At 43.2% G+C, this 18,711-nt stretch overlaps 1 pseudogene; it reads left to right on the plus strand.

Annotated features, from left to right (window-relative positions):
• Positions 1-17,761, plus strand: part of LOC132654907 (baculoviral IAP repeat-containing protein 1b-like) — a 36,321-nt pseudogene extending 18,560 nt beyond the window's left edge.
• Positions 17,762-18,711: the final 950 nt, after the last annotated feature.

Below are 18,711 nucleotides of genomic sequence, written 5' to 3' on the forward strand. Positions count from 1 at the left end.
ACTTGAGCCCTCCTTGTTACTTAGTTTCTTTGGGTCTGTGGATTGTATCATGGTTATCCTTTACATCACAACTAATATCCATTTATAAGTGAGAACATACCATGTTTATCATTCTGGGTTATCATACCAGGATGGTCTTTTCTAGTTCCATCCATTTGCCTGCAAATGTCATTCTGTCATTGTTTTTAATAATACTCCATCATGCAAATATCCCACATTTTCTTTAGCCATTCTTCCATTAAAAGGCATCTAGGTTGTTTCCAGTTGGCTATTATGAATAAAGAGGCAATGAACATGCTTGAGAAAGTGTCCTTGTGGTAGGATGAAGCATCCTTGGGTATATGTCCAGGTGTGGTATAGCTGAGTCTTGAGGTAGATCTATTCCCAGTTTTCTGAGAAACTGCTAGATTGATTTTCAAAGTGACTCTATAAGTTTGCATTCCCACCAGCAGTGGAGAAATGTTTCCCTTGCTCCACGTCCTCACCAGCATGAGCTGTGCCTTGAGTTTTTGGTCTTAGCCATTCTCAAGGGTGTAAGATGAAATCTCAGAGTCGTTCTTATTTATATTTCCCTGATGGCTAAGGATGTTGAACTTTAAGTGCTTCCCAGCCATTAGAGATTCCTCTGTCAAGATTTCTTTGTTTAGATCCATACTCCATATTTTAATTGTGTTATTTGGTTTGTTGATGTTTAGTTTCTTGACTTCTTTATAAATTTTGGATATCAGCCCTTTGTCAGATGTGGGGCTGACATTGTAAGTGCAGAGGATGTAACTCAGATATCATATGGTTCCCTAAAACCATATGACGTTCCATAAAAATGTCTTTAGCTCTGAGTAAAATGAGGTATAGTAAGACGTTTGGAGTTCAAGAAAAGGAAAAAAAAAGGTATCAAAGCCAAGGGTGTGTGTAGGCTCATGCCTATAATACCAGTAGTTGGGAAATGGAGAAAGGCAGACAAATACTTCAACGTTACCCTTGGCCACATAGGGAATTCCAGACCAACTACACTACCTGACACTGTCTCAAAAAAAAAAGTGTGTGTTTAATAATCCGTCTGCATCCATCCCTGTGTATGGTATTAAACATGTAGTTACTAATGACTAAACAGGGAGGAATGCTAGATGAACTTTGCAGGACTCTTCTTGTCCTAGACATTACAGTTCTGATAACTCACAAAGTCCTCACCCATACAGAAGATGTGTGTAAAATGGATGTACCATCTAGGAACATGACTACTGCACACATGTGAAATTTATTCTTTCATACCTGGACTATGCCTTCCTTTTATCAGAATTGAGCAGGCTAGGTTTAGAAGATGTTTAGAAGATCCTCAGTAATAATACAATGCCCACTCTTAAATCAAGACCCAGTTATGATTTAATAAAGGATTTCTCTTTCAAAGGAAATCACAAGTGAAAGCAATCAGGAGGACCCAGTTCATCCCACCGAGGCTGGTAGGAATATGAAAGCACATGGGATTCTGTGTATTTGTACATTGGACAGGAAAGCATATTTCTAATTGTCTGAGGAGCTCCTAGAGGAGAGCACTGAGGTGAAGGGAGTTGTGGGTGAGAGAGTCAGTGCTCCCATGGCATCTTGAGAGTGAATGCAGGACTACCAACAGCAGTCCTCATGCCAGATCCAAAGCAGCCAGTGTTAAGGCATCATGCAGCAGGCTGGTCTCCTGAGATCCTAAAGGGAAATTAGGGTGCCAGGATATCCAAGTCCCTGTCAAATGAGAGGCCTTAGACATAGTACCCCACATTCTGATGCTATGGAAAGATCTGAGAGGGTCTTAGGGTATGGAGGGGGGTCATGGGAAGGAGAAGAGAGTCCTAATCCACTCTTAGCAGACAAACAAAGCAATCAAAGAGATGTAAAGATACAACTTCCTCTGCCTCCCTTCTCTCCACAGGCTTGGCTCTGAGGTAAGCCCAGTGGTTTCAAGAGGCAAAGAGTTTGAGTGAGCAGCTGCGAGGTGCCTACACCAAAGCCACTTTCCGCCACATGAAGTTGCCAGAGGTGTGCTCCAGCCAAGGCACTGACCACTTGCTTGGCTGTTATGTGTCCATCGTTTCAAAGCACATCAGCAGGCCAGTGCAAGGGGCCCTGACAATCTCCGAGGTCTTCGCCAATCTCAGCTCGGTCATGTGTGTGGAGGGGGAAGCTGGCAGTGGGAAGACAATCTTCCTGAAGAAAATAGCTTTTCTCTGGGCATCAGGGTGCTGTCCCCTGTTGAATAGGTTCCAGCTGGTCTTCTACCTCTCCCTTAGTTCCACCAGACCAGACCAGGGTCTGGCCAGCATCATCTGTGCCCAACTCCTAGAGGCAGGTGGCTGTGTTAGTGAAGCATGCCTGAGCAGCAGCATCCAGCAGTTAAAACACCAGGTTCTGTTCCTGTTGGATGACTATAATGGGGTGGACTCGCTCCCCCAAGCCCTAGAGACACTGATTACAAAAAACTACTTGTCACTAACCTGCTTATTGATTGCTGTCCATACAAACAGGGCCAGGTCCATCTGTCCATGTCTGGATAAAATTCTAGAGATCAAAGAGTTTCCTTTCTATAATACTGTCTCTGTATTATGGAAGTTCTTTTCACATAATATAATCCGTGTACAAAGGTTTTTCAATTACTTTGGAAAGAATGAACATCTGAGAGGAATTCACAAAACTCCTCTCTTCATGGCAGCCGTCTGTACTGACTGGTTTCAAAATCCTTCTGACCAGCCCTTTCATGATGTGGCCGTTTTCAAGTCCTATATGAAGTATCTGTTCTTAAAGTACAAAGCTGCAGCTGAGGCCCTCAAGGCCACTGTGTCCTCATGTGGGCAGCTGGCCTTGAGGGGGCGTTTTTCTTCATGCTTTGAGTTCAACAATGATGACCTCACAGAGGCTGGACTGGATGAAGATGAAGACCTGACCACCTGCTTGATGAGCAAATTCACCGCCCAGAGGCTGAGACCAGTCTACCGGTTTTTAAGTCCTCTCTTCCAAGAATTTCTTGCTGCCATGAGGCTCACTGAACTCCTGGGTTCAGACAGGCAGGGAGACCAAGATCTGGGAATTCATTATTTGAGACAAATTAACTCGCCCTTGAAGGCTCTGACCACCTACAACAACTTTTTGAAATATGTCTCCAGCCACCCTTCATCAAAGGCAGGTCAGGAAGTTGTGTCTCATTTGCTTCAGTTGGTGGATGAGAAAGAGTCGCTGGAGAACATGTCTGATGATGAGGACTACATGAAGCTCCACCCGGAAGCTTCACTATGGATGGACTCCATTAGAGGATTGTGGCAGTTATCTTCTAAACTTTTCTCTTCATTAATTTCAGAGTATTTAGTGAGAATTGCTTTAAACTTTGCTTATGAAAGCAACACAGTTTCTGCATGTTCTCCATTGATTTTGCGATTTCTTCAGGGAAGAACACTGACTTTAAAAGTATTGAATTTACAGTACTTTTGGGAGCACCCAGAAAGCCTGTTATTATTGAAGAGTATTGAGGTCTCAATAAATGGAAATAAGTGGGTACAGCAAATATATTTGTCATTAATAGAAAAAAGTTTGGAAACATTACAGCCACCAACTGTAGATCAGGACTATGCATCTGCCTTTCAACCCGTGAATGAATGCAAGAAAGATTTGGCTGAAAAAGAAGAGATCGTGAGGAACTATGAGGATATCCGACACCAGGCCCCACCAAATATCAGTACTGGCTATTGGAAACTGTCGCTCAAGCCACACAAGATCCGTAGGTTGGAAGTTGCAGTGGCCAACATGGGCCCAGCAGACCAAGCACTGCTCCGGGTCCTAATGGAAGTCTCAGCTTCACAGAATATTGAGCTCTGCTTGTCCAACAGCAGTGGTTTTCTTGAAAGCATCCACCCTGCTCTGGAGCTGAATAAGACCTCTGTCACCAAGTGATCCGTGTGCAGGCTGGAGCTCAGCACAGCAGAACAGGAGCTGCTTCTCACCCTGCCTGCCCTGCTGTCTTTTGAGGTCTCAGGGACGAACCAGTTACCAGGTATCCCTCAGTGTGCTTTCACAAGCAGTCTGGCTAATTCTGTTTCCTTGTAGGCATAAGGTTAATGTGTAATTCAAGTTCTGATTTCTGTACTCCCCACATCTGGTTGCAGTCTTTGTTCTGAGAATCTCCCACCTCAGTATTGTGTAAACAGTGCTCCCCAGTTGTTGCCTGATAGGCTAATAAAGCAGCTTATAGCACAGTACTGAGAAGTTACTCTACTGTTAATCCTCTAGGCTAATCTGGCTTCCTCCCCATGTAAATACCGAATATACTTGCACTTATGGCATTTTCTGCTCCAGCTGCTCTCTCCTCGTGTCTCATGATGAAGAATTCAGATGGAAATCTATAGAGGCTCAAGATTTTTAAGGAGGAAAAACAAGTTGTGGCTTACACTCACCATGCGTTGAACAAATACTTAATAACTGGGCCACACGGAATTGCATAACCCTAAAAGACTGGAGAGATTTGATGACAGCCATTCTAGAGCCTAGCTCTTAATTTCAATGGCTGGCATGGTGGAAAGATGAGGCTTCACTTATGCATTAATGAAATAGGACAAGAGGAACTGATATTGTTAAAGATGGTAAGGAATGGTTATATGGCTCCTGAATGCAGGTTATCCAAGGCAATTCCTTAATTTCAGAAAACTGACTAAGGGACTTCACTCAAGGTCTGACAGAAAAAACACCATGAACCATTAGTTTCCTGCCCACCAAAAGAGGATTATTCTAAAAAAAAAAAAAAAAAAAAAAAGAAAATTCAAGGCCTAATAGGACAAACAGTGCTACTAAAAACTTAGATAATATCATTTAAAGGAGATAAAGATGCTCCTAGGGGATAAAACAAGAGGCACTAAAGATGAAAATACAGATATTTTGGCAAATGCTATAAATGATAAAAGGCCAAAATTAGAATTACAGTTAGATATCATTGAGGTGGAAGGATTTGTGTCTCCTGGAGCATATGTAACAATAATTTTCCAAGACTCCTGGTATCCAATTTGGCCACTTAAAAATGTATCTACACAGCTCCTGGGAATTGTGTCACTGTCGCAGGTAAAACAAAGCCTAAAATGTCTTAAATGTGTAGGGCCAGAAATCCCAATGGGAAAATTAAGGCCGTATATGACTGATGCAGCCATGAATTTATGGGGGAGGGATCTATTGCAACAGTAAGAAGTATGGATTGCCATTCCTCCAACTGCAGGGACAAGCCATAAAATCAGGGATGTTCCTGACAAAGGTAGTAAAACTGTCCAAGTTGTCCATAAACAGAACACAGCACGAGCGGATTCTCCAAGGTCATATGGAGGAGACCCTGCTGACACAACACCAATGGCCTTCCTGCTAAGGCTGACTAACCAACCTATTCGAATAGAACCATGGCCTATGAGAAAAGAGAAATTACAAGCAGCTTACAGCCAAGAGCTGAGTGGAGGAGAGAATAAGGCTGGACTTCTTGCCCTCCAGGAGGGGAAGAGTTAGAGGATGAAGTGGGGAATTTCCAGCCATGGGCAGAGGTCCAAGAGACATGAAGAGAGAGCAGCTGGAGCAGAGAATACCATAAAGTGCAAGTATGTCAATGATTTACACAGGGAAGAAGCCAGACTAGCCTAGAGGGTTAAGAATAATGACTGCTCAGTATTGTTGTGTAATTTACGTTATTGACATACTAGGGGACAACTGGGGAGCAGTGTTTACCCAACATGGAAACAGGAGATTCTCAGAACAAGGGTTGCAACCAGATATGGGGGGCGGGGTGTACAGAAATCAGCATTCAAATTACATAATAACTTTATGCCTCCATTTTCTCATCCTTAGTTTTAGATGAATGAAACTTCAGTTTCATCTCTTCATAAATGTTCCTTTATAGGAGAAGTTTAAATGCTTTCACTGTTTGGGGCAGTGCATAGATCATTGGAAGGTCCTGAATGACAGAATGGGTTTCACATAATTCAAAAATAGCTTCCGTGTTTCATTGCTTGAGAGGTTGTAAGGGCACTTGAACTGCTTGTTATTAGTCAATGTTGGACTGTGTGTGCAATGTTGCTGAAGAGATATCTGCATTCTGGGTGTGAGAAGGAGGAGGGGGGGTTAGCTTCTCCAGAAAAGGAATTAAAAAGTAGGAACAATATAGTCTTACTTCTGTTTCTGTTGCTGTAATAAAAGATTCTGACCAGAAGTGACTTGGGGGAAGAAAGGGTTTATCACATCTTACACCTCCAGGCTAGCACAGTTCACCCCTGAAGGATGTCGCAGAGGGAATGAAAGCAGGAACCTGGAGGCAGGAACAGGAGAGACCAGGGAGGACTCTGGCTTCCTTTCCATGGCTGCTTACATATCTGCCTTCTTCTTCAACTCGTGACCACCTGCCCAGAGCAGCACCACCATCCCCACTGAGTTGGCCCCTTGCTCATCAATCATTAATTTAGGGGATTTTTTCCAAATTTAGGATCCTCTTCCCTAATAACTCTAGCCTGTTGCAAGTTGACAGAAACCAACTAGGAAAAATATCTCCTATTAGTTGTGTTTAACATTAGGTAATATTTGGTTATTTTCAGTACAGGCTTCACCTGACTTTCATTAAATTTGTTTATCATTACTTAGAAGTTTTGATAGTCCTGTAAATGTTCGTTGTTTTTTTTTTAAATTTCATAATCATAACTAGTCTAGTTCTTGTCTTTAGCTGTGTGTTACATGCTTAGGAATGCTTTTCTTGTCTATATCTGAATGTTTTTTTTTGTTTTTTACTGTGTGTGTGTGTGTGTGTGTGTGTGTGTGTGTTTGCAGATGTGTGCATGGACACGGAACCGTGTCAGAGCATGCATATAGGGGAGCAGAGACAACCTCAGGAAAGCCATTTTTCCCTTCCATCCACCCTGTGGCTCTTAGGGATCAAAATGAGGTTGGCAGGCTTGGTACAAGTCCTTTTTCTCACTGAGCCATATTCCTGTGCCATACACCCCTCTTGTTTAGGAATTTCCTGCTCATATGGCATTTGAGACAGAGGCTCAGTGTTCTGAGACAGATCCCTTCTACAGGCTAGGCTTCCCTGGGACTTACCATACAACACAGGCTAGCCTTGAGCTATGGTAACCCCCTTTTTTCAGTCTCCCAACCACTGAGGTCACATCTGTGAGCCACCACACCTTCTTTGTGTTTAACCTGCTGAGGAAATTCCCCGCTGTGTTTCATGGTGGCTTCTTCATTATACTTCCCCACCCACAAGGTGCAAATCTCATTTAGTCTTATTTTTCCCTGTCATCTGCTTCATCGTAAATATATTCTAGTAAGTCAGTAGTCATATTTAAGGATCCATGGTGAAACCCAAGGTTGTGAAAATTACTTGTTCTCTTCTAAGAGTTCTAGTGTTAGTTGTTATAGTTGTCATTAGTTCACTTTGAGTTAGCTTTCATGAATTGGAAGTGAGAGTCCAACTACACCCTTTTCACATGTGCAAAGTCAGACATTCCCATGCTGTTGGATGGAGAGAAGCTTTATTTATTTCGTAAGTTTAGAGACCAGTATGGGGCTTTCCCTGTAGTTTATGATCAGCAGATACTGTAGCTGACAATATCTTCCTGGATGTGCTTCCTAGACTGGTGTTAGGAAGTCTGAGAAACTTCATCTTGAAAGCAGGAAAATGGCTGAAGGTCACAGCACACTTGAGAACTTCCAATGGGGACCTTGAGTGATCAAAACTATGTGCTGCTTTCCAGATCAACTCTTTGCTAACTTGAACAAGTTCCCAGGCCTGAAAGAACTGTCTGTGAGACTAGATGACAAAGCAGATGTGCTTTCAGTCCTTCCTGGAGAGTTCCCAAACCTCCACCACATGGAGAAGTTATCCATCCAAACTTCTAAGGAGTCTGACCTCTCCAGACTAGGTAAGGATGGTGCTTGGATTTCCAGCTCATGTCTCAGCTGGAAAAGCTAGTTGGCTGGTAATTGGTAGAACCGTTAACTAATCATTAGTTAAACCTTCCCTGGGCTTCACAGTGTGAACTGTGTCCATGGGAAGGTGTGGGAACAGCGCTCTTCCTCCTTAAGAGGGCAGAGATTTATTTGTTACCCGAGTCTTTAACATGTGGGGAACTGTTCTCAGCCCTTCACAACCGCTGACTCAGTCTTCACAGCCCCTGTGTGAGAGAAGGTATGAAGATTATTGCTGATTGTCAGCTGGGGAAATGAGGCCAGTGATGGCTCAGGGCTAAGGAAATGTGTCTCCAAACAGAAGGTTTGACTGCACAGCCTGAGCTTTACACTCCTAACACTTCCTCTCCTGTTGGTAGGACCCTGCTGTTTGAGGTTGCAATCTTCCCAGTCCAGATAGCCATTCTGAGTTTGGCACTAGATGAAGGACTTCCTTTTCCCAGCAGGGCCTCCTACTCTCTGCCTGACCTCATCTGGAAAGTATCTTTAGGCATAGATACCTCTAACCATATCTGATATATGGCTGTTGGCACAGTTGCTCTCCCCTCCCTGTGCCCATATGATAATTAGGTACTGTGTTCCCGTTCTTATGATAGGAGCATCCTGTTTAATGCAAATCAAGAATCCTTGAAGTGCCAATTATGTACACGTATCCCGAGAGCCCTCACCAACTCCCCAAGGAGTATAAAATTGTTCTCTTGAATTAAAATTGAACTGTCTCCCTGAAGTGGTTCCCAGAAGGTATTTTCCATCATTCTAGCGGCCTTCAAAGGCCTGCATCTCACCTTTTGCTCCTCCTGCTTTCATTGTGGTCAACAGTTCCCCTGGAGGGAGAACCACTGCTGGCACCTAACATGGGGCATAACCCCAGCAACAGAATTCATATGTCGCTGGAAAACTTTCATTCAGTTCCTTATAGAAAGCTATTCTTTCATATGACTGTGTCAATTAAACACAACAGAGCCCAACAAATATAGTCTGAGCTCTAGATACTTGCCACTGAGTCACTACGTTATGAATGTTGTGTCATTGCCTGTTTAATCACTGTGGCTGGAACTGATAGATTGGGGGTCCAATTCTGATAGAAACATTCAGCCTCTAATTTCTGAAAATCTTTCATATTTTACAGTTAAATTGATTCAGAACTCTCCAAATCTTCATGTCTTCCATCTGAAATGTGATTTCCTTTTGAATTGTGAGTCTCTCATGGCTGCACTTGCTTCCTGCAAGAAACTCAGAGAGATTGAGTTTTCTGGACGATGCTTTGAAACCACACCATTTGGTAAGGACTGTACAACTTTGACTTCAGATGCTCCTGTGCACAGTTATTCAATACTCTAGGATTAAAATGCAATGGTGTCGTGGGAACTGTAACCACACCTGATCATCAGTGAGGCTTTCACAACAGTGAAGTGCATCTGTTTACAATTTAAATCTTTCATTTTCAGAGCAGTGTCTTCTACTTAGTCATAGTAATTCTGAATATTATATCACCTTTCATCACTTTTTAGATACTTCTTATCTCAACAGTACTGCTCTGAGTCATAGGTAATGTGTTTGACCCAACTAAATTTTATTTTTCCTTTCATAGTCAACATATTGCCAAATTTTGTTTCTCTGAAGACATTAGATCTTAATTGCCAAAAATTTTCAGATAAGAAAAAATCAGAAAAGTTTGGTAAGTTTATAGAAGCGTTTCTTAATTTATTATTTTCCTCCCCCTCTTCCTACTTCTCCTCCTCTTCCTCCTCCTGTAGTGAACTCACAACAAATCAAGGTGTGTACAGTTGTCCCTTTACTTCCATGACAGTTAGGTCCAGGAGCTGCTGCTGCTGTAAACACTAGAACATCCTCTACTCTATGATACAAAATGGTGCAGTGTTTTCCCATGACCCCACACACATTCATATACTTTAAGTAACTTTTCCATTGCTTACAATGCCTAATGCCATGTAAAAAAAAAAATGTTACATTGTGTTTTTCTTTTTTTTAATTTTAATTTTATTTTATTTTTAATTACACTTTATTTACTTTGTATCCTCCCTCTAGTTCCCTCTCTCCTCCCCTCCAAATTTCTCCCTTACTTCCCCTTCTCCAAGCATGCCCCTCCCCAAGTTCACTGGTAGGGGAGGGTTTCTTTTTCTTCCTTCTGATCCTAGTCTGTTAGGTCTCATCAGGACTGGCTGCATTGTCTTCCTCTGTGGCCTGGTAAGGCTGCTTCCCACTCAGGGGGAGGTGATCAAAGATCAGGCCAATCAGTTCATGTCAGAAGCAGTCCCTGTTCCCATTACTATGGAACCCACTTGGACACTGAACTGCCATGGGCTACATCTCTGCAGGGGTTCTAGGTTATCTCCATGCATGGTACTTGAAAATCTGTGTTCAGATTTTCTGGTTCTGTTGCTCTCCTTGTGGAGTTCCTGTCCTCTCCAGATTTTACTCTTTCCCACTTCTTTCATAAGATTCCATGCACTCTGCCCAAAGTTTGGCCATAAGTCTCAGCATCTGCTTTGATAGTCTGCAGGGCAGAGCCTTTCAGAGTGTGTTGTTCTTAAAGTAAGGAAGAGGGGGAAATGTCTGGATATGTTTAGCTCAGACACTTTAAAAAAAAATTGAACCTGTGGTTTGTGGAATGTGCTTATAGGTCATGCTCCAGCCATGTTGGTCCTTTGGAGGACACCATGGTGATACTCAGTCTCACCGCCAGATACTATTGCTCTCATGCATCCTCATGCTTAAACTCATTAAATACAATACTCTCAGACTCACTGACACCTTAGGATAGAAGTTGGTCATGGTGGCACTGTGTACCTCTATTGTTGGACACCCATTCTAGATGTGCTCTACCTGTTCTGTTTCAAAGGTTTCAGAATCTACACAAAAACTTCTATTTATGTTAAGAAAACTAATCTGTGATAAACCATACTGAGCACAATGATGAGTATAGACAATTTATATACTTTTTTTTTTTAGTTAAAAAAATGTTAGAAGGCCAGGTGGTGGTGATGCATCCCTTTAATTCCACCACTTGGGAGGGAGAGGCACGTGGATTTCTGAGTTAGAGGCCAAGTATTCTACAGAGTGAGTTCCTGGACAGCCAGGGCTACATAGGGAAGCCCTGTCTTGAAAAACAAACAAACAAAAGAAAGTTTAGAAAAATAATATGGTTTCATGGGAAGCACTAATGGGGAAAATGGAGGCAATGGCAATACGGGGTGGAGAGCTCTGTCTTCACAGTGCTTCCCAGACTTTTGTAGGAGAGGTGACCCCCCCCCCCCTTCCTCTTCCCTTCTGCAGAGGCAGCTGCCTCGTGTGTTTGCTTTGGCCTTGGAGGTGCTGGTAAAGCAGCAGGGACAACATCAGGCACTCTCAAGGCTACTGTCTCAGGTTGACTGTGTAAAACTCACACTGCGAGCATCAAGTTTCCCCACTGCTGGAAAAGAAAATTACAAGTATTAAAGCAGAATGCTGGTCAGTCTAAGGAAGCAACGCTTTGAATTCCTGTGCCCAGCTTGTTAATGAAGCCTTAATGGAGTGGATTATATTTCCTTTTTTAAAGATGAGTGCACACACATACACACAGTCACAAAGTGAATTTCAGGATTTCCCTCACAGAGGTCAGCCAAAATTATAGCTTTTTCAGGAAAAAGGCTGGAGTTGGCTCAGCAAGTAAAAGGCCTGGCACCAAGGCTGATGACCTGAGTTGGATCTCTGGGGCCCAAATGATGGAAAGGAAAAGAGCCTACTTCCAAAAGCTGTCCTCTGATCTCTAAACCCCTAAACCCATATTATGCTACATGTATGCCAAAGTACATGCACATATGCACTCTCAAGTATGTACACACACACACAAAATACATATAGGTACATGCTGGAGTGCAGCGCCAGCGGGTTCAGAACCTGAAGGAGGAAGTGTGCAGTCGGTGAATGAAGACTTGCATCAAGGGATGCAGTTCACACACTCTGACACTGAGACAGCTCAGGCCACCCTTACTTATACATCCATTTTTTAACAGCTGAAAAGGTTTTATATTCATTTTCTCATGCACAGTCTGTTTTAAGACCTTCCTATGTATAGCAATAATGTGCACACTGTACTTTTTCCTTCCTTCTCCTCCTCAATCTCCACAGTTTCCTGCCAACCCATGAACTGTGTCAAGAAAGAGGAAACAGCTTCAGCAAGCAGTTACTATCTAACCCAACACACTGGTACTTAACCAAGTGACCATGGTTGGCAGCAATTGTGGTTGCAGTATAAAGAGATGATAGATTACAACACAGGAAATTCTGATTTAATTATTGGCAACTGGCATCTTCTCATACCCTAATCAGGATATTTAATTCCTTTAATGCCCAGGGCTCTCTGCAAATTAGCAACCTGAATCAATTTCTCACCCTTGCTTGGCCTGCCTCTGAGTGTTCCTATTTCGTCTTGGAACTAGAGATCCATCAAGACCTTCCTAACTTTTTGATAATCACATAGCTATTGTTTGGAACAGGTTGGTGGGCAAATTGTTGTCAGAACCAAGTTTCTATGTGGAGAGAACATCCAGACAATAGCTGATGTACCTAGACCAGGCCCTCACGTTGGCTCAACCACATGATCATTAACAAACTCCCACAATCCTCAGAGACAAACCAGAATCAATCACAGCCTGATCTGAGCCTTGCAAATGCAAGGCAAAAGTGAACCAAGCATTCCCTCGGAAAAGGCCAGGAGATTCTGCACTAATATCCTCACAGGTCCTTGTCATGTGGAGACCCAAGTCCTCAGGCCTTGTAATAAGGAGAGCCGCCAGCATCACACTCACGCACCATTCCCAGAAGAGGCTTGGCCGCTGCCAAATGTAATTTAAGTTGTTTTTCAAATGTCAAAAAGAAAGAACCACAAATTGGAAATATGTGTGCAAACTCATAGTTTGTTATTCCGTAAACACACAAGGATCTATATACATATATAGACATCTAGGTGTCTACATACAGGTATCTCTTAGGACTGTCACAGCGACTGTCTTTTCCAGAAAGTACTTTTCCAGTGTTCAGCTGCTCATTTCTTTTCTTTTTCTTTTTTTAATTTCATATTAGTTTATTTACTTTACATTCTGAGGGTCACCCTCCCTCCCCACCTCCCAGTCCTCTCTTTCCCCTCCTTTCCCCTTCCCCTTTTCCTTCCCCCAGGAAAAGGGGAGCCCCCCTCCCTCCTGTATTAACCTTCCCCAGCACATTAAGTCACATCAGGTCTGCTCTTATCTTCATCCCCGGAGGCCAGGCAAGGCAGCCCTACCAGGGGGAAGTGATCCAAAAGCAGGCAATAGAGTCTATATTAAAAAGAGCACCCCCTCCATTCACCAGGTGACCCACGTGAAGACCAAGCCGCCCACTGGCTGCAAGTGTGCAGGGCCCTAGGTCCACACCATGCATGCTCCTTAGTTGATGTCTCAATCTCTGAAAACCCCCATGTGACTGGGTTAGTTATCTCTGTTGGTCTTCCTATGAGGTTCCTGTTCCCTCCAGGTCCTTCCATCTTTCCCCCAATATTTCCTCAAGACCCCTAGAGTTCCGCCCATGCTTGGCTGCAAGTCCCAGCATCTGTCTTGATCTGCTGTTGGCTGAATCCTTCCAGAGGACCATCAAGTTGGGCTCCTAACTGAAAGCATAGCAGAGTATCATTATTAGTGTCCGGGGCTAGCTTTTCTACTGTGGGGTGTGCTCATTTCTTTTCCATTTTAAACAGTTTTGTTTTCTGGTCACAGAGCTAGGATAGTTCTTGGGTAGATCTTAAATAACCACTTTGAGAAAGACCACTTAGAACGTGGGAGTGGTTCTAAGTGCCCCTGATCACAGCTCCTGGGAGGATGAGACAGGAGATTATGAGTTCCAGGCCAGCCTGAGCTATAGGGTGAGACTTTGTCTTTTAAAAGCCAAAATAAATCATTTAACCCAACTAAATGAGGCTCACACCCTGTGCATACTAATGAAACTACCATCAGGGCATATTTTTTACACCCAGCTTTGCTGGTTTAAGCAGATATGACAAGAAACTTCCTGAGGTTTCATAGGTGGCCCAGCAGAGCTGCTAGCTACCCATCTTGCTGTGATTTTACAGAAACGATGGAGTGAAAAGAAGGCTCAGTTATTTGGCATGTTTGTGCCTGTGGATGTGTGTGCATGTTGGTGGCACAGGTATGGAACCCAGGGTCCCAAGCATGCTAAGCAAGCACTGTGTCATTGTGTCGATTGCCCAAATCTCTGGAGTTGCTTTCTAAGTACTCTTTCCTTAAAGAATCAGAGTCTGTGGATACATCGTTCATTCAAGAACCGGAACAGGAAAAGCCAAAGATGAATCTGGAATATTGGTCCATGCCAGAAAGTTTTCAAAATAGTTTCTGTGGGTCCTCAGGAGTAGACTTAATGATCATGTGATCTACAGATTATCCTGCTAAGTAAGAGTGAACTTGGAAAGGAAGGCTTTCACAGTAGTGTACCATGCTTTTAGTGTTTAGTGTGGGTCTCCTCGGTGTGAAATCACTGGAGTGATGGCAGGAGGAGGGATGATAAAAAGGGGATCGAATCAGAAGAGTGAGTGACCTGATGCCAGAGGAAGCTTGGCTGCAGGAGAGAAAGTGGAAATGAGGAGACAGCCTGGACTTGGGTGAAGAGACAGGTTGGGGAAGATGCAGAGAGCAGCAGGGAGCAGCTGTGTGCTGACCCCTTCTCTTGATCTTGGAGAAGACCATGATGCGTAGGACCTATTAGCGGTGGGGTCTCCTAGAGTACAGAATACCTGGGTCACAGCTGCTCATGGTGGAATAGTAATGGAGGATGACTTGCTGTGTCTCCCACAGCACTGGCCCTGGGTTCTCTCAGGAACTTGGAGGAACTGCTTCTTCCCACTGGGGACGGGATTCACCAAGTGGCCAGACTGATTGTCCAGCAGTGTCTGCAGCTTCAGCGTCTCCGAGTTCTTGCCTTTCATGACAACTTGGATGACGACAGTGTGCTGGAAATTGGTGAGTGTAAAAGCCACTAACATCACTGGAGCTGCCTGCTGCAAGTGTATACAAAAAGTGTGTGTAAACTGTCCAACCTACTTCCTCGTTTCATCTGTCATGCTGCTGCTTCTCATGCCTTTTTGCAGATTTAGGTTCATCCTGGTTAAACTGGGAAGGTCATCAGCGTCCTTTGGGAGCTATAGAAGCTATTCAGTCTGTGTTGGGGATTGAACCCAGTGCGTCACTCATGCGTCCTGGGCCAGTGCTCTGCCACTGCACCACAATCTAGTCGAGTCTTCTTTATGACACTTGGTGCTTCACAAACCTGGCAGTATACTCTACTTATTGCTTGAGTGATTACAATATGTATAGGAAGTCTGCACTATAGAGCCGGACAAGAGTTTGGCATTTTGAATAATAAAATTACTTGTGTCCTAGAGCCGGGTCCATTTGAAGAACTTTTAACAATAAGCACAGAAGTGTCTGGAGCAAGAGGCAGGAGTTAGCTCCTAAAAAAGAGAGCAGACAGGACAGGAAAGGTTTTCCTAGAGTGGGCATCATGGGTTCGTTGCAAACACTGGGTTTCATCTTATCACTTCTCAGTACTGTTACTCTACAAACAATATTTAAAGTGGTGATTTAACCAGGTGTGTTGGCATGTGCCTAAAATCCCAGCTCTCCCCGAAGGCATAAGGAAGGCAGATCACTCTCTGTAAAATGAAGACCAGCCTGGTCTGCTCTGTGAGTTCCAGGCCAGCCAGAGCCACATAGTAAGAGCCTGTCTAAAAAATGAATAAATAGAATAGAATAAAATAAAGGTAATTTAGCCAGGCATGGTGGTAGTACAGCCTTAGAATTGCAGCACTCACAGGCTGAGGAGGAGAATTAAGACATCAGGTTGGGGCTGGAGAAATAGCTCCGAGATTAAGAGTGATTGCTCTATAACCATGAGAACCAGATTTAGGACTCTGGAGACTGCTGGCTTTTAGCCTAGTTGAGTAAATGCAAGGCTCAGGTATAGGGACAAACCTCTGCCTCAAGGGAAATGATGTAATATGATAAAGACAACCGATGCCTTCTTCTGGCTTTCGCAGGCATCATGCCCACCTATACAGTGTGTATATTACATGTACACATAAGACTTTGTCTCAAAAACAAGGAGGGAGGGTAGTAATTTATGATTTTCTTAAGAGTTTCATTTCTCTCCCCTTCAGAGGAAATCTGGGTAACATTAGCTTGGATGGCTTCTTTCTTTCTCTGTTTTTTTGTTTGCTTGTTTTGTTTTGTTTTGTATTGTTTTTTGTGTTTTCCAACACAGGGTTTCTCTGTGTAGCCTTGGCTCTCCTGGACTCGCTTTGTAGACCAGGCTGGTCTCGAACTCACAGTGATCTGCCTGCCCCTGCCTTCCAGAGCATGGGGAATACAGGCATTTGCTGCTGGGCCCAGCTTTGTATAGCCTCATTCATCTCTGTTTATTATAAATCAATATTTTGCCTCACTCCTTTCTCTTACATTAGGTCTCAGACCCAGAATCTTAAATTTTTAAGCAATAACCTCTGACCTTCTCCCTCTTGAGAAAAGTCCATCATTCAAAGCAATGAGAAATATCCCAACTATCACTGAACAGCCCTACTTAGGGCACAGCTGACACATGAGGGCTTCTGTCTTTAAAGTCAAGCTATAGCATGATTCTTGGTGAAATCAAACCTAACACTTGCCCAAATTAGGGGACACGGTTGTGACAATTAAAACTGAAGCAAAAAATACTGCTAGCAAAAACCCCACTTCCAGTCATAGACTTGGGTTGAGAACTTACTCTGGCCCACCCCAATTTCCTCCAGAGCTCTAAGGAACCAGGAAGTCATTTGGGCACACAGGGAAAAGATAAGCTTTTTGGAATAGCACCTACCCTTCTCTGCAAAAGGGGAGGCACTGTTGCCACAATTTCTCAGTCCCTTGTACTATAACCTCTTCCTATGTGCCCCGCCTTGGTGTATGTCATCCTTTGAAACCAGAACAGAAGTCCTCATTGCCCAGACAGCTAAAATGCTCTGTTCTTGACTTCTGGTTTCTTCTTCTTCCTTGCAGTTTGGCCAGGTGGTTCCCTATCAACTTGGCAGCTGTTCAGGGCTTTCAAAGAAATATCTTTAAAACACATTTAAAGCCAAACATTGTGGTATTTCCTTTAATCCCAGCTGTCAAAAGGCAGAAGAAGGCAGATGTGAGTTCTAGACCGGTCTCAGCTAAATAAGTGAGTTCTAGGACACGCAGGGCTGTGTAGTGGGACCTGGTCTTGGAAAAAAATATGATTAGCAATTTTCATTGGTGGTAGGTGTGAGGTTAGTTACAAATAACTTTGTAAGCTTTACTCAAGTCTTCATAGCATTGTGTCTTCTTACATAGCATTGTGTCTTCATAGCATTTTGTCTGCTATCTTTCCAGCCAAGGGAGCAACTAGCAGAGGCTTCCAAAACCTTGAGAACTTAGACCTTTCAATGAATCACAAAATTACAGAGGAAGGATATAGACACTTCTTTCAAGCCCTCAACAACCTGCCAAACTTGCAAGAGCTGAACATTTCCAGGCATATCCCAGAACGAATCCAAGTGCAGGCCACCACTGTCAAGGCGCTGAGTCAGTGTGTGATGAGACTGCCCAGACTCACCAGGCTCAGGATGCTCAGCTGGCTCCTGGATGAAGAGGACATGAAAGTGATGAATGCTATGAAAGAAAGACACCCTCAGTGCAAATGCTTGATCATTCACTGGAAATGGATAGTGCCATTCTCTCCTGTCATTCAGAAGTAAAGGATGCAGCTAAAGGCTACCGACAGTTCTACAAACCCAATATTTGAATACATTTTACTTTAACTGACTATGGGATAATCCCAGCATTTAGGAGACTGAGGCAGGGAGATCAAGAGGTTGAATTCACCCTGGGTTACATAACTAGTCCTTACTTTAGACTTAAATCAAAATCAAACTGTTTAATAACTATTGCATATACAAGAATGGCCAGGCTGGTAACTGTTTGAAAGCCTGCATGCCTACATTGAGCTATGATGAACAGTACCTTGGCAGTCCTTACATAGTCATGTTTAAAGATTAGAGCTTCAGTCACATTCATACAGAAACCCTCCATTTCCAAGGTCAACCGGAAGGGAGGGGCTGGGGAAAGAACACTGATCTATGTAAAAAGCACAGCATGGAAGGAGTATTTGATGGAGGTTAGAAACAGTTTTAGTATTGAATTAGTCCCACACATGATGAAGCACGAGTCAACTTCACCACAGGATGCAGCTGCCTCTTTCCAGGAGATGCTCTGGTCTTTGCAGGGCTTTTGTGTGTTCACCAGCCTTGGTGTGGCCATGCTAGCTTATGCCATCTCTCATTTGACAACACAAGGGAAAATATGGGCTTAGAGATGCTTTTGTTCTAGAGGCTCTGGGGAGTTACATATGTTATGATAGCTTTATAACTTTTCTGGAAATCCACTCTGTTCAGGGTATAATCTCTTCAGGTTTTAATCTTATACCCTGAATTTCTGGGTATTTTAAACTTGATTGTGATAATTATTTGTCATTTCATAACTTTCACCTCTCTAGAGGCAGTGAACCTGGAAGAAGAGAACCAATAAATAAGGTAGACTAAAGTCTCATTTACTGGCCAATTTTACTCAGAGCATCAGACAATTTATACTCTGGTAGACAAGAAAAAAAAAGTACTGAGTAAAGTTCTCATGAGTTTAAGCTGTATAT

This window comes from Meriones unguiculatus, chromosome 6, assembly GCF_030254825.1.
Source record: "Meriones unguiculatus strain TT.TT164.6M chromosome 6, Bangor_MerUng_6.1, whole genome shotgun sequence".
NCBI lineage: Eukaryota > Metazoa > Chordata > Mammalia > Rodentia > Muridae > Meriones > Meriones unguiculatus.